The sequence below is a fragment of the Mauremys reevesii genome, linkage group 1, assembly GCF_016161935.1.
Source record: "Mauremys reevesii isolate NIE-2019 linkage group 1, ASM1616193v1, whole genome shotgun sequence".
NCBI lineage: Eukaryota > Metazoa > Chordata > Testudines > Geoemydidae > Mauremys > Mauremys reevesii.
Genome location: NC_052623.1, coordinates 75,815,283 through 75,832,405, shown reverse-complemented (window position 1 = coordinate 75,832,405; position 17,123 = coordinate 75,815,283).

Genomic DNA, 17,123 nt, shown 5'->3' with positions numbered 1-17,123 from the left:
ACCAAGGAAAAACATGTAGACTGAAATATTATCTTTTACAACAACACAGAAGCCAGTTCAGCTAAAACTTGTGAGTGCATGAAGTTAGCACCACTAAACTTTGTACAAACAGTTCTTACAATAGCACACAAGCAAACAAACAAACAAACAAAAAATATATCCAGAGCAGAGAATGCATTGTGCCATCCTTGCAGCAAAGCTGCTAAAAATTATCCTGAAGTTTTTTGAAGAACTGAGATATTTTCCAGGCCTGTTACTCCTGGAAATAGAGAAAACAATTTTGTTAGTACAGTAAGTACTTCACAGAGTTCCCATTGCATTCAGAAGAAAATATAAGGGGGTAATACATCAAATGGGAAAAGGAAGGCATCATTACTTAAGCCACTGAGCCTAGAAGTTGGATAAACAGCATGGTAGTCATTGACAAGCTGGCAAGCTGCACATTAGCATAGACATGAGCAATTTAAACAATGCACTAAGAGGAACTACTACCAAAGGCCTACAATTGAAGAGAGAGAATCTTACTTGGCAAAAGCAAAAATAATCTCAATACTTGTTGCCAAAGACAGATATTAGCAAGTGCTATTGGATTAGGAAATATGCTACCTCAACACCTTTTGAACATTAGCAGGTGATTGAGGATGGCTGGGAATGCCATTTGAGTTCAAAACTGTAGCAGAATAAATTAATTGCCACCAACAAGATGTACTGACACAACTCATAGAGATCAGCAACATAGTTGATGTCATTCTGGTTTCCAGATGCAGAGACAACATGGAAGAAGCTCTGGCAAATCATGACCACAACCTCACCCATCTTTGAGAAAGAGCCAGAGAAGTAAATCTGAAATTAAGTAAAGGCAAGATGAAATTGTGATTTACTGAAGTACCATACATAAGGGAACTTGCTAACCCCAGAAAGGTAAAAGCAATACAGGAGATTCCAACACCTAAAGATATCAAATAAATTCAGTGACTATTGGGATTTGTAAAGTATCTAACCTTCTATTTTTCCAAACCTTTCAGATATGTGTGAAACTCTGAAGTGACTACTAGATAAAGATGTGGCATGAAAATGGTTACTTCAACATGATTATGCATATAATTTTACCACACTAAAATTTTACATTGTTCACAGCATAATCACATTAAAAATAGATAATTTCACTCTATGGTAATGGCAACAAAATTGTGTATTAACTGAATGCGGACATAAATATGCATTTATTAACAAAAACAGCTTAATATTTCTGCTAAATAAACAGACGGCTTGCTTACATGAACATTTAGTTTGTGGTAAGCTGCGGTGTGAATCTACCCCACACTAGCCTGCCATAGATTAACTATCCATGTGAACCCTGCTTCCAGGCATTAAGTGTTCCTTAGGGTATGTCTACACTACCAGAGTAGTTCGATTCTACTTAAATAGAATTTGTGGAACCGATATTACAAAGTCGAACGTGTGTATCCACACTAAGGACAGTAATTCGACTTTGTGAGTCCACACTAACGGGGCAAGCGTCAACTTTGGAAGCGGTGCACTGTGGGCAGCTATCCCACAGTTCCCGCAGTCCCCGCTGCCCATTGGAATTCTGGGTCGAGCCCCCAATGCCTGCTGGGGGAAAAATGTGTCGAGGGTGGTTTTGGGTAACTGTTGTCATTCAACCGTCACTCCCGCCCTCCCTCCCTGAAAGCACCGGTGGGCAATCAGTTCGCGCACTTTTCTGGTGAGTGACAGCACGGACGCCACAGCACTGCGAGCATGGAGCCCACTGCGATCATCGCTGCAGTTATGGCCATTGTCAACTCCTCGCACCTTATCGTCCACCTTTTTCACAGTCAGATGCTGAGAAATCGGGCGAGGAGGTATGGCAGCGCGGTGAGGACATGAAGTCTGAGAGTGGCACAGACCTCTCACAAAGCACGGGACCCCACGCCATGGACATCATGGTGGCAATGGGTCATGTTCATGCTGTGGAACGACGATTCTGGGCCCGGGAAACAAGCACGGACTGGTGGGACCGCATAGTGCTGCAGGTCGGGGATGAATCACAGTGGCTGCGAAACTTTAGGATGCGTAAGGGAACTTTCCTTGAACTGTGTGAGTTGCTGTCCCCTGCCCTGAAGTGCAAGGACACCCGGATGCGAGCAGCCCTGACTGTGCAGAAACGAGTGGCCATAGCCCTCTGGAAACTTGCAACGCCAGACAGCTTCCGGTCAGTAGCGAACCACTTCGGCATGGGCAAATCTACCGTGAGGGTTGCTGTGATGCAAGTAGCCAACGCAATCGTTGAGCTACTGCTCTCAAAGGTAGTGACCCTGGGAAACGTTCAGGTCATCATAGATGGCTTCGCCGCGATGGGATTCCCAAACTGCGGTGGGGCTATAGATGGAACTCACATCCCTATCCTGGGACCGGCCTACCAGGCCAGCCAGTATATTAACCGAAAGGGCTACTTTTCAATGGTTTCTGCAAGCACTGGTGGACCGTAGGGGATGTTTTACCAACATCAACGTCGGATGGCCGGGCAAGGTTCATGACGCACGTGTTTTCAGGAACTCTGGTCTGTTTAGATGCCTGCAGGAAGGTATTTTCTTCCCGGACCACAAAATAACTGTTGGGGATGTGGAGATGCCTATAGTGATCCTCGGGGACCCAGCCTACCCGCTAATGCCCTGGCTCATGAAGCCCTATACAGGCGCCATGGACAGTGACAAAGAACTCTTCAACTACCGGCTGAGCAAGTGCAGAATGGTGGTGGAGTGTGCTTTTGGACGTCTCAAGGGGAGATGGAGAAACTTACTGACTCGCTCAGATCTCAGCGAAACCAATATCCCCATTGCTATTGCAGCTTGCTGTGTGCTCCACAATCTCTGTGAGAGCAAGGGGGAGACCTTTATGGTGGGATGGGAGGTTGAGGCAAATAGCCTGGCTGCTGATTACGCACAGCCAGACAGCCGGGCGATTAGAAGAGCCCAGCGGGAAGCGCTGTGCATCTGGGAGGCTTTGAAAGCTAGGTTCCTCAGTGAGCAGGGTAACCTGTGACTATTAAGTTTGTTCCCCCCCTTCCAACACACGTTTAAAAATAAAATACATGGACCTTTGTTAATTAACACCGTTTTCTTTATTACTGATTTCGTGGTAAAGGGTTGAAACTGGGATGCAGACTGTGGTGGGTAGGGTGTGTAGTGATGTAAAGACCGCTTCTAAACTCGAGGAATGACCCCCTTCAAACACAGTCTCCTCTAAAAGAACATGACGGAAACAGTAACTAACAGAAAAGTATTTTTTATTATCAACTAGACAGTTAGGGGATGAAACTGGGACGGGGGCTTGGGTGAGGCGGGAAGGAAAGGACTTATCAAAATTTTGAGAACGAGAGCCTTCTTGTACTTGAGCACTCTGCAGGGGTGGAGTGACAGTTTTCATGGCCCCTGCCGCCCCTCCTTCTTGGTACTTTGGGTGAGGGGGGTATGAGACTTTGTGGCGGGGGAGGGCGGTTAGAGATAGACTGCAGTGGGCCTCTGTCCTCCTGCCTCCGGTCCTGCAGAACATCCACAAGGCGCCGGAGCATGTCCGTTTGCTCCCTCATTAGTCCAAGCAGCGTTTGAGTCACCTGCTGGTCTTCCTGCCGCCACCTGTCCTCCCGTTCGCTGTGTGAGCACTGGTACTGCGACATGTTCTCCCTCCACTGGGTCTGCTGGGCCGCTTCGGCTCGGGAGCAGCCCATAAGTTCTGCGAACATCTCGTCCCATGTCCTTTTCTTTCGCCGCCTAATCTGCGCCAGCCTCTGTGAGGGGGATGCCGGGGTAGGTCGGGAGACAGTCGCAGCTGTGTGATGGGAAAAAGGAGTGAATTCCTTACAAAGATACATTTTTGCGAACAATGAACATAGTCTAGTCTGTCTATGTGAACAAGACCATGCACAGCACCTATCTCATGTGCACTCAGGACAAGTTCAAATTTTCGGCCTTCGCATTCAGTGCCTGGGGTCTTGCAGTGGAGATCAGACAAGTGGGGTATGATGATGCGGTTCTGGCGGGACCCAACTGAGAGTGCCAAATCAGGACCAATTGCTTAAACAGGGCAGTCACAGCCCTAGGCTGGGGTTTTTCCACCTCTAAGGCAAACCAAACCAGCCAGACAAAAAGGACTTTGGTCTCACCCCACTGGCTAACCACCAGTCACACAAGCAATTTCCTTAGACACTCCAGTCTCCCAGTATCACCACCAGTGCACTCGTCCTGGGGATAAATGGTTATGAAAACCAACACCCCAATAAAAGGAAAAGGTTCTCTCGATCCCAAAGGACCAAGCCCCAGACCCAGGTCAATATACACATCAGATCTTACCCACAAATCACGCTGTTGCCAATCCTTTAGAATCTAAAATCTAAAGGTTTATTTACAAAGGGAAAAAGGTAGAGATGAGAGGTAGAATTGGTTAAATGGAATCGATTACATACAGTAATGGCAAAGTTCTTAGTTCAGGCTTGCAGCAGCGATGGCATAAACTGCAGGTTCAAATCAAGTCTCTGGAACATCCCCCACTGGGATGGGTCCTCAGTCCCTTGTGTAGAGCTTCAGTTTGTAGCAAAGTCTCTCCAGAGGTAAGAAGCAGGATTGAAGACAAGATGGAGATTAAGCATCAGCCTTATATAGGCTTTTCCAGGTGTAAGAACCTCTTTGTTCTTATTGTGGAAAATCACCCCAAAAGGGAGTCTGCAGTCACATGGACAAGTCTCTGCATACCTTGCTGAGTTATAAGGCGTGTCTGCCTTCTCTCCATGGGTCAATTGTGTAGCTGATGGTCCTTAATGGGCCATCAAGCAGGCTAAGCAGAGCTAACACCAGCTTGTCTGGGATATCACCCAGAAGCACATCACCAACTTGAAATACAGACAGTATAGAGCCAATATACATAACTTCAACTAAAAATGATACATACATACAGACAGCATAATCATAACCAGCAACCCATAACCTGGTCTTAGACACCTTATATGACCCCCTTTACCTAAGATTTGGTGCCACTACAGGACCTCGGTTGCAACCCATGTTCTATATGGTCCCAATTTATATCAATAACATCACACGGGGCAGGACAGCAGAATTCATGTAGCAGGCAGACATGGTAAGCCGTAGATTTTTGGCTGCTTAAAACTTAATTTATAGCAGTGCCCTCCTTTCACGGTCAAAGCAATGCTCCTAGCGTTGGCCAGTTCCTGCTGCCGGCAATCTGGAAAGCATGAACTCTGCCCCTGTCCCACCCCCTCGCGGCTGTCCCCAGGAAAGATCCCTATATGCTGCCCCTGTCCCACCTCCACCGCGTGGCTGTAAACCGCCGGTTACAGTTATGTAAAGGAACAGGCAAGCAGTCCCAATACTAACATTCCCCTAATTCAAAGCAGGCCACCATGGGCGAAATCACCCTGATGAGGATCAGTGACACAGATAAAGACCGCATGCTGCGTGAAAGCCAGCAAAAACCAGAGCCCTATGCCGCCATGCTCTGCGAGGCAATGATACCCGAGTACCTGATGATAGCCTGGCGCGGAAAAGTGTGCTACCACGGAGGACGCAATAAGGCCGCTCTCCCCAGGAACCTCATGCAGAGGCTTTTCAATTACCTCCAGGAGAGCTTCGTGGAGATTTCCCATGAGGATTTCTGTTCTATGCCCGTACATATTGACCTTCTTTTCCATTGTTAATATTCCTGTTCTGTTAAAAATAAATGTTTACATGTTTAAAGCACTTACCGACTGATCCTTCCCCCGATTCAGGGTCCGGGTTAACGGCTGGGGAGGGTTGGCAGGGGATCTCCATGAGGGTGATGAAGAAATCCTGGCTGTCGGGGAAATCAGCATTGTAAGCACTGTCGACTGCCTCGTCCTCCTCATCTTCTGCATCATCTTCCCCGTCCGCGAACATCTCCAAGGAACCGGCCGTCGACACTATCCCGTCCTCAGAGTCCATGGTCAGTGGTGGGGTAGTGGTGGCAGCCGCACCTAGAATGGAATGCAGTGCCTCGTAGAAGCGGCATGTCTGGGGCTGGGATCCGGAGCATCCGTTTGCCGCTTTGGTCTTCTGGTAGCCTTGTCTCAGCTCCTTGATATTCACACGGCACTGTGTTGCATCCTGGCTGTATCCTCTCTCTGTAATGGCTTTGTAGATCTTCTTGTAGATCTTCACATTCCGTTTTTTGGAGCGCAGCTCCGAAAGCACAGACTCATCGCCCCACACAGCGATCAGATCCAAGACTTCCCGATCAGTCCATGCTGGGGCCCTCTTTCTATTCTGAGATTGCATGGACACCTCTGCTGGAGAGCTCTGCATCGCTGCCAGTGCTGCTGAGCTCGCCCCGATGTCCAACCAGGAAATGAGATTCAAACTGGCCAGACAGGAAAAGGAATTCAATTTTTCCCAGGGCTTTTCCTGTGTGGCTGGTCAGAACATCCGAGCTCGGACTGCTGTCCAGAGCGTCAACAGAGTGGTGCACTGTGGGATAGTTCCCGGAGCTATTAGCATTGAATTCCATCCACACCTAACCTAATTCGACATGGCCATGTCGAATTTAGCGCTACTCCCCTCGTCGGGAAGGAGTACAGAAATCGAACTAAAGAGACCTGTATGTCGAACTAAATAGCTTTGTTGTGTGGACGGGTGCAGGGTTAATTCGATTTAACGCTGCTAAATTTGACATAACCTCCTAGTGTTGACCAGGCCTTAGTTTATTTTGATCAAGTCCTGTTTCAAAGACTAAATTAAAACAAACTAACCAACTGTTAATGCCAAGCAGCAGGATCCACATGGACAGTTCATCTACAGCAGGTTAGCATGAAGTAAATTAATGTCCCAGCTTGCTGCAAACTAATTGTTTGTGTAGACAAGACCAGAGTTTAATGCAAGGGAAAAAACAATATTGCATTAAACTCTCAGCTTGTTTAAATGAACAATTAGTTTGTGGAAAGCTGGGATATACAATACTTTTTCAAGCAACCATAACAGGAAAGTGCTTGACTTAACAATACTTTTTTGGTGAATTTCCATTTACACATGGCTGTAATATTGGTACAAGAAGTTATACGTTGAGAGATTGTCACTTTTGATGTAGCCTGTCATGCCTGAGCATGTTAGTAAAAGTTGAGTATGTCTGTTGTGTCTACGCTGTTGACTGGTACTGTTATGCATTACAGGGCAATTACCACAAGAAATGGAAATCAGAATTGCGTGCTTCTCCAGACCTGTAAAACATCAGTTCTTGAACTACTTCACAGTAAAGCCAATATTCTTGCTGTGCTGGAATGTTGTCTTCAAACAGTGGGATATTTTAATATAGCGTGGTCTCACAAATGTTAAGGTGTTGAGGTGTTTTGAATGATTTGGCTCAAATACACTGAAAAAAGAAGCAGCAGGTGAAAAAGTGAGAGGTTGAGTCAATTTTCATATATGATTAATTTTTTTAGCTTTCTAACAGTGCAGTTATTGTTGCTGTATGTTGGCAAAGTTCCATGCAGTTTTCTGCCCAGAGTGTAAGATCACATATGTCACTTTTCACTTGGTGAGTACAAACCGTAGACTCTTCATAAACTATGTGTGTATTAATGTTTTGGGGCACAAACTCCTTTAGAGTCTCTATTTTTTCAATAACTGCTGCAGATTGGCAAAGATGAACAACCTCTTCAGCACATGAACTACTACTACAATCATTCTCCATTGTAAAAAATGAAATTTAATTCTCAGCATATACATAATGTTTAAGAAGTGCTTTGAACAACTATTCCATCTAGTTATTATGGAGATTGATGGGATACAAGGACTTTTCCCTCTTTCCATCAGAGATTGACAAAACTGTGCTTTTCTTGTAGGGCAGGCAGGGTGTGATGGGTTTTCCCGGGGTGACATTTGGACTGTGGGACTTCTGAGCCCTCTTTCCCACCAACCTAGGCTCCCTCTCATACTGTAATGCTGTTGGCAAGTTACAAATCTCTGGCAGGTACTGCATTTACACAGACATCCACAGGCAGGGGTACACCAAGTTACATGAATGCTTTTCCCAGCCATTCATTAACCAACAATAGAAAGGCTCCAGCCAATTCTTCCCAGCTCCCCAGCTTTGCACCTCAGAACTGTATTGTCTTGACCTGGTTAGAAGCTTGACCAGTGTAAGTTCATTATCCAGTCTGCCCCTCCCTCAATATGGACACACACTAGCCTTTGCAAACTGAGCTGAGATTTCCCAAGCACTTCAGCAAAAACACACTGTTTTAGATAAAATATAAACAGATTTATTAACTACAGAAAGACAGATTTTAAGTGATTATAGGTAGTAAGTGTGACGATCAGAGTTGGTTACCTAAGAAATAAAATACATTTGCAGTCCAAGTTCTGTAAATTAAACAGGATTTGAATCAAGCAGTGTCTCACCCTGACAGATGGTATAGTTCCTCAGAACATAGGCTGGAACTCTCCTTCAGTCTGGGACCACCCTCCCCAGTTCAAACTTTTTATCCTCCAGATGTGTTTCCAGGTGTTGAGTTGTGGGGGGAGTGAGGCCACGTCATGATGTCACTTCCCCTCTTTATCGTTTCTTCCAGCTTGTTGGAATGATCTATGCTTGTGACGTGGAAGTCCGCCCCCATTGGTCAACCAGCCTCCGTTGTCTACCTGCTCTCTCTGAGAAGTCTTCTGGGATGAGTGTTGGGAAAACGGATACCCTTTAATGGGCCATCAGCCCGTCTGGCTACTCCACTGTTGTATCTGATAGGCTGGTTGTGGGTGTTCTCAACTTCACAACTTATTTTAGTAACACACACATAGCAGAACTTCATAACTTCACATACAATGATAGCACATACAACCCAACGGGACATTAATGTTCAATGTATTGAGACTTTTAAAGTGATACCTCTCAAGGCCTACTTTATACAAAACATACCATAATTATATGACATTGGTGAATATGGGGCTTCCAGGGTGTTGCTTTGAGGTACAGGGTGCCGCACAGTGAAATCCTGTTTTATAGTCACAACTAATTTGTTTACTTTCAAAAATATTTTCTTCTGGAAATACTCATCAAGGTTCAGCAAATGTTCCATGCATGTCATGTGCACAGCATTTACATACAAAGATTTCAAACCTTAATCCCAAACTTTACCTATGTAGATGGCATTATCTGTCAGACATGTAGTGATGTGAATGAATAGTATTGTGAATTTCTCAACAGTTTCCCTAATTGCCTGGCCTACTGCTTTCAAATTAACTGCTTCCAAAACTTCATAATTCAATCAAAAATATCCAGATTGATGTGCTTACTTGCTGCTGAGGTATCCACATTGTCACTGCTTCTTGGGATGGGGATAAAAGAATATTAAGCACACATTTGTATCAATGACAGTAGTTTCTTCAACTACAATTGCTGATTCTTTCAAAGGCTTGCGGCTTTTCTTTTAATTCTTGTACGTGATGCTCAAAAACCCTCCGATAAGGAAAACTTTCTAAGCTGGTCTGCATGAGGTATAATGATATCACTGCATATGAAGTTGTGGAGGCTGCTGTCTGGATTGGAGGAAGAAGTGTGTGGCCACTTTAAGGTCCAGAGAGCCAGATTGACTTGCTGTGGCAGCTTCAGACCAGGTCAGCATGAGAATGATGAACCATATTACTTCCTCCCCCCTGACTGGAAGACAGCAAGGACTATTTAGGTTCATATCCATGCAGGATGCCTTCTTTTACCTGCACTAGGGTGAGCAGCAGGGACAGCAGCACAGCAAACTCTACTCTCTCATGGCTCCATGTGGTAACAGAACAGTGAGGACAGAGGAGTGGGGTCGAGGGAGAAAGCGTAGGGCGACCAGATAGAAAATGTGAAACACTGGGATGGAGGTGGGAGATAACAGGTGCCTGTATAAGACAAAGCCCCAAATATTGGGATTGGCCCTATAAAATCGGGACATCTGGTCATCCTAAGAAAGAGCCCTCACCCTCCATCAAACAGCAGTAGAAGCAGGTGTTTGCTAACACAGGGGAAATGGGAAGGAGATTCAGACTCAGCTAGGTGCTGTAGCAAACCAGTAAGAACATAGAGCAGAGAGGGAAGGAGGCCCCCACCCGCCCACAGAGGCAGAAGCAGGTGTTTAGTAGTTAAATACCAGGTTTTGTCATGATCTGCTATAGGCATTACACTAGTCACTTCTTTCTCGGTGTCATGGGAAGGGATTTCTTCCTCACCACTAGATCGATCAAGGCAAGATATGTTCTTTCACCTTCCCCACAGTGAGCGGCAGGTGAACGTGAATGTTGGAACCATTATGTTACCATGGGGCTTACATAAGCATAACCCTTGTGTAAGCATGGGGCTGCTGACACTGCCAAAAAGTCACAATCAAGTTTTGTTTACACAAGACTTTCTCACTATTTTCACAGTTGAACTGAAACTCATAGGTTTCATGACAGTGGTGACCACCATGACATAATTGTATCCTCAGACATCACCATCACACGTATCAAGGAGCTGGTGACTAAATATCCCATCCTGAAATGTTACAATGTGAATAAAGGGACAACCACACAATGTGATGTCACTGAGACAGGGCTTGAGGCATCACAGTTACAAAAGGGACAGCTGGTAGCTTTTGCATCAAGGTCACTATTGCCCATGAAATAAAGATATGCCCAAACTGAAGAGCAATGTCTTGCAATAGTGTTCACAAGAGAAAAGTCTGACCAGTCTGTTTAAGAGCAGGAAGTCATTCGAATAGACAATAACCACTAGAGAACATTTTTAAAACAGCAACTACTAGCGGCCCCGGTATGTTTTCAGCCTATACTACTTAAACTGCAACCCTACAACTTGTATGTATGCTACAAGCAAGGGACTGAGATGTACATAGCTGAGTTCTTATCCAGAGCAGCCTTGCAGCAAGAAAATATATCAACTGAACAAGAATATGAGATTCTTAAAGTTGTAGAAATACAGAAAAACATAGCTTGACACAGAGAGCGTCAACCAGGCCAATTATGTGCCAGTGTCAAGACAGGGGCTAAAAAGAATCTGAGAACAAACTATACAAGACAAAGATTAACAAGTGTTCACATCCATCATTCTGTCAATTGTAAAACCCAGATCACTGATAACAGAAATTCTTTCAAGAATACATCAAAGACATTCCAGAATAGAAATATGTATCCAGAAAGCCAGAGATGCTGTATACTGCCCAACTGTGACTAAGGATATCTGAGACCTGGTGCTCAGTTGTGATACCTATGAGGAAATGTAGGCCAAGCAGCAAAAAGAGATCATGAAAATATACACAAGTTCCAACAGACCTTGGAGCAAAATAGGAATGATTTTTTTTTCATGGCAAGCCACATAAAAAAACTCATTATTGTACACTACTATTTAGATTTCTGGGAACTGTACAAATGTTAAACACTACTGCAGCAACTATGATAGACAAAGCAATGAAACATTTTCAGCAGATATGGCATTTCAAACTGTAGTTTCAGACAAGGAATCCCAGTTTCCTTACAGTGAGTTTGCGCAATGCACCCAGAAGTAGGAATTGAGTCATTCCACATCATCGCCATATCACAGCTAGTCAAATGGCAAAGCCAGATCAGAGATTAAAAGTGCTAAAAGTATATTTAAGATAGCTGCACAAAAACAACGAATTTATATAACTTCACTTTCAATAAGTGCTTGATGAAAGACAGTGTATGTGGAAGAACAAATCAAGTCTGAATAGTGCATTTGCTTAGCTCTCTCTTTTTATGCTTGTACACACTGAACGCCCAGAAAGACTGCTCTGCTTGTGCATTGTCAATTGCAGGACCAGAGCTTTAATGTGCAGATAAGCTACCTTACAATTTTTTATAGTAACAGTTCTCCTCCTCTTCTCTCTTAATCTTTGTTAAACTCACTCATATATTTCATTGTATTAGACTGTAAGCACTTCAGAATAGCAACCTTGATATACCATATGTCTTTTTCCAGCAACTAGCACAGTGGAGTCCTTAGCCAGTCCCACAGACAGTATGGCAATCCCAATAAATAATAATCACAATAAATTTGTAGCAACTTATACAAATCTAATGCTTGCATGTATTCTCCCTCTCCCCTGATCTTTGCAATGCTTCTATAATGCCAGCACTATAACTGTCATGTTGTTTTTCTTTTATTCTTCTTGCTCTGCTTTAACATTTATATGACAGGATGGACCCAGTTGTTTTTGCGGACACAGACTAACACGGCTGCTACTCTGAAATCTAAAATATTAGTTTGCTCAATTTAAAAAAAAAAACAGAACATAAAATGAAGAAAGTCTAGATGAATCTGATCATTTCTGAGTGATAAAATAGCTATGATCCATTCTAAAGCCAAAAAAAGCCTAAATATTGCTTTTTTAAATTGTTTCTGTTTGGCAAGATTTTCACCAATAATGTTATAGGGAATTCCTTTCCTATCTTCTTGATATCTTTGAAAAACTGCAGTAGCTCTTGCTAAGTATCATTGATATATTTTTCAGAAGTTACATGGATAGTGATATTTCTCATAGTTTTCTTTATGATGATAAGATTATTTTAAATACCATTTTTAGTTTGAATTCATAGACATAAAAAGAGAAGCACATTTCAAAAAGTTATAATTAAAGAAGCAGTATGATTACTAGTGTTTAACTAAGGAAGCAGAAACAAGGAACCTAGCATCAAAAGTTATTATTATTTCCTAAACAAAGACTTTATTAAAAATGCAATATTATAATGAGTTCAATTAACATCCCACAAAAATATACTTTCCTTAAAAGATTTCTACAACTTCAAAGAAGCCTAAATGTTATACAGTTTAGAAACTAATAAAAACTAATTCCCTTATATTTGCCCAAATTTGGACAAAAATGCACAAGTTCAAAAATATTGAATTACTAAGAGATTATGAAATTCAATTTCTTATTTAATGGGATAATTTACGATATACTATTATACTTATTTATAATACCGGGTTACTCAAAATATCAGCAACACTACACCAATATTATTATTTCTCTTTAATACAGCGAGGCTAAAGTTCACCCCAGTTCAACACAAGGCCAATTTATCAGGGAAGTCCAAGTTAAATCTTATTTCAGGAGATGAAATAGGACAGAAATAACTTATAGGAATTTCTTCTGTCTGTCTGCACACGGACAAATTTAGCCCTGACAGAGTAGGAATAAACTTAATTCATAGTAAAGGGAAATGTAATTATCTAATCATTTAATGATTTTGGGTTTAGGAGTTTGCCACCTCTCTCTAGATTCTGCAATACACATTAGAAAAGCCTATGCCAATTTTCATAAATCTAATGGTTTTCTTTTGCAAAAAAATAAATGGAGGCGATTGCTGTTGTGTGTCAATTAGAGATCACTGTTTCAATGAAACATCTATCTATTGAAGACCATTGTAGGAAGTTGGCTAGAAGAGAAAATTGGTGGTCTCTATTGGAATTAGAGTTTATTGGACTTATCCTTAAGCAATGACAATCACATGCTATTTTTAAAAAAGCAGAGTCCATATTCTTTCATTAAATATAAATTAATTTCTGAATTATAAATGTCCATTGTAAGTCCCATGGAACCCTATGGTATTACTTGTTATATTTGGACCAAGCAGTAAAGGATATAGACATGGACAATATGATTTAAACATAGATATCTGCTGTGGTGACTTTATTGTTCTTAGCATATGCACAATGTGCCTTAGGTGGCACATGACCAGGATTCATCACCGAATTTGGTCCACTGGTTGGATCATTACCCTCCCCGGCTTGGGCTGGGTACTGACCTGGATTGCAAGGTGAATACTGATCCTGGCAGCAAAACAGAAACCAAGCCTAAGTGAGGCTCTGCGCTGAGGAAGGTGGGTACAGAGCACTCAAATATTTAAAGGGATAGGACATCAAATTCCTCCAAAATACTTTCCAAATGTACATACACAAACACATTATTGATTACATGGCTGATGGAACAAACTATATAACCTAACTAAAAGTTGTGGGTGGACTAGTGCAGATTCTTAAATTGCAAGGGAATATTCTGCCCTGGAATAGAGTTTGTAAACTATATATATTCAAAAGAGCTTTGGAATTCTCCAGGCTGGAAAGTGCTGAGATACTACAGTAATGGGCACATGAGAAAAATGAGGGTATGATAGAAAGGAATTAAGAACAAAAGGATTTGAAACAGATCCTTAATGTTGCAACAATTTATATGTTTAGGCACAGCACTAGTTTTCACACTCTCTTGGGATAATTGGTGATGGTGGTTCAGCAATAGGAACAATAGGAAGAGTCAATTGTAAGGAATCAGTTGGATCTGGTAAGACATCAGGTGGATGTGGTACCAAATTTTCTTCCAACAAGTCAGTGAAATTAGGAGTTGAAACCGGAGAAGTTTTGATCAGAAAAATAGAAAACGTGACTGGAATATCCCTGAATTCTGGTACTGGTTGAGGCTGCAATTGGTCCATATGTTTCCATAAAGTACTATTGAATAGTTTTACCATGAATTAAACAGGTTCAATGCATATTACATGTTCTCCAGGTACCCATTTCACTCCAAAAACTACAGTTGCAAATCCACACTAAGTCTCCTACTTGAAAAGAATGATGATGAGTCTCATGTTGTCAGTCAGTCTGCATAGCTTGAGATTTGGCTTCATGTTGTGAGGCAACATCAGAATGTAAGGTCCAAACAGGTAAGCAAAGATCACTTCAAAAACAGAGTTGCAGGTGGCTCTTGGGTAGTAGCATGTAGTGTGTTCCTGTAGACAAACAAGAAATTGTCCACTTTCTGTCATAGCTTTCCACTAGTCCATTTGGAGCAAGATGGTGTGGAGCAGAACATATGTGCAGAATTCCATTTTCAGGTAGTAACCTCTGAAATTCATCAGAACAGAACTGAGGTCCATTGTCAATCACCATCTGTATTCAAATTGGCTAAATAAGGTACGAAGATATCCAGTGGTCATGGTAGCTCTCATAGATGTCTTTCTATAAACTTCTGGTCACTTCAAATAGGCATTGACTATGACCTAAAACTTACAATCTTCTAAGGGTCCAACAAAGTCCAGGTGAATACATGTCCAAGCAGAATTGGCCATGACCAAAGGTGTTGATGAGCCGAGCCAGGATCATGCTGAATTTGCTGGCATGTAGTACAGCACTTCACCTTCCTCTCAATGATTTTAGTGATCTCTTGCCATCAGACCTGACTCTGGCATAGGGTCTTCATCAATACAGTGCCAAAATGACCTTCATGGCGAGCTTCCAAAACATGAGATTGAAGTGAGTTTGGAATGATCACTGATAATGCCCATAAAATGCAACCTTGATTCACAAATAATTTACATTGATGTAACACAAATTATGTAAACCGTGGGTTCTTATGACCCAGCACTGTATCATGTAGTATCATTCCCTTCATCATCCTTAGTGGTTTCTTTGCTGATATCTGTGCTACTGACAGGTAATCTACCTATCAAATTAAGATAAAACACGTCCAAAATTTCTTTCAGTTAATGGGAGCTTGTGCATTGCAAGCTCAACAGCCCATCAGCATTGTTGTGCTAATTCTCTTTCAAGAATTGTATGATATTGGAATGATCTGAAAATAGCAGTGTCCATCATTGTGTACAACCAGTGGCCAATGATAAAATTCCATGTTTCAGTACAAACATTGAAAAATAAAAGGAAGTGATTCATCAGCAAAGTAAATTATCTATCTGTAAGGACCCAGGAACTAGAACCTGAGTCTGGGGGTGAGCTGGTAGTCCCACAGTGCCACCAAGAAGCTATGCAGAAGCACAGCCAGGGAACACTGTGGAGACTAGGCACCACAAGAAGTGCCGCACAAGAGACCCAGAGTGAAAATACCCAATGGCCGTCTGATCGGCTATGCCCCCTATTTAACTCCAGGGGTTGGTCCCAGGATGTTCTCTGGACAACCACACAGACTTTGGCCTGGTGCAATGCCAGACCCTGCTTGATCTTCTGATCTCTAGTCTGATTCTGATCTTGATTCCTGCCTCTTGATTCTAAGCTGGTTCTGCCTCTGATCTGTGGTCTCCAACTCCAGCCTGACTCTGACACAGAGTCTTACTTATGGAATCTGGTTCATGAGATCCCTCCAGCTCCTGCCCAGCAACTACAATCCCCTGGTGAGCAGACGTCAGCCCAGGTGCAACCTCTAGGCCAGACTGCCTATACTCTAGTCCATTACACTACCATAAAGATATATATGCAGTATTGTTGTAGCCATGTCGGTCCCAGGATATTAGAAAGAGAAGGTGGGTGAGGTAATACCTTTTTTTATGGGGGGGACCAACTTCGGTTGGTGAGAAAGACAAGCTTTTGAGCTTAAACAGAACAGTTCTTCAGGTCATATAGAGAGGTATGGAACTGCCAAATTCCAAAGATAATGATGAGAGCTTCTTGCTCTATTTGAGCATAGTTCTTCTCAGAGGTGGTGAAAATTCATGAAGCATAGGCAATTAGTTTCTCCCTGCCATCAAGAAAAATGTGGGAAATAATTGCACCCACTCCATATGGTGAAGCATCACGAGCCAGTTCTAAGGGTAACGAGGCATAAAAGTGTGTAATAACTTTGGCTGATGTCAACAGTTTCTTTGCTTCCTTAAATACACAATCACATTTCTTTCTTTTGCTTGTAACAGTTTACGTAAAGTGGCAATATTGTTGCCAGATTAGGCAGAAATTTACAATAGCATTTAAGCAGTTCCAAGAACTAAGGTAACTGTGACAGGTTCTCTGGAGTGGTGCTTCAAAAATCACTTTCTCTTTCTCTGGTGACTTTCTTAAGGCTGTGGCATGAATTACACATCCAACATAGTCAACTAAAGATTTGAATAACTAATGTTTACCTCAACATACTTTCAGTCCATGGTCTTTCAAACATTGCAAGACACTACCCAAATTTCCAAGATGAACCTCTTGATCTTTGCCCGTAGCAAGGCTGTTGTGCAAATAGCATTGAACATTGTCCATTCCTTTCAGGGTCTCATTCAGGGCTTTCTGGAACATAGCAGGAGTCAAGATGTTACCAAAAGGCAACTTGTTGTAGAAAATAA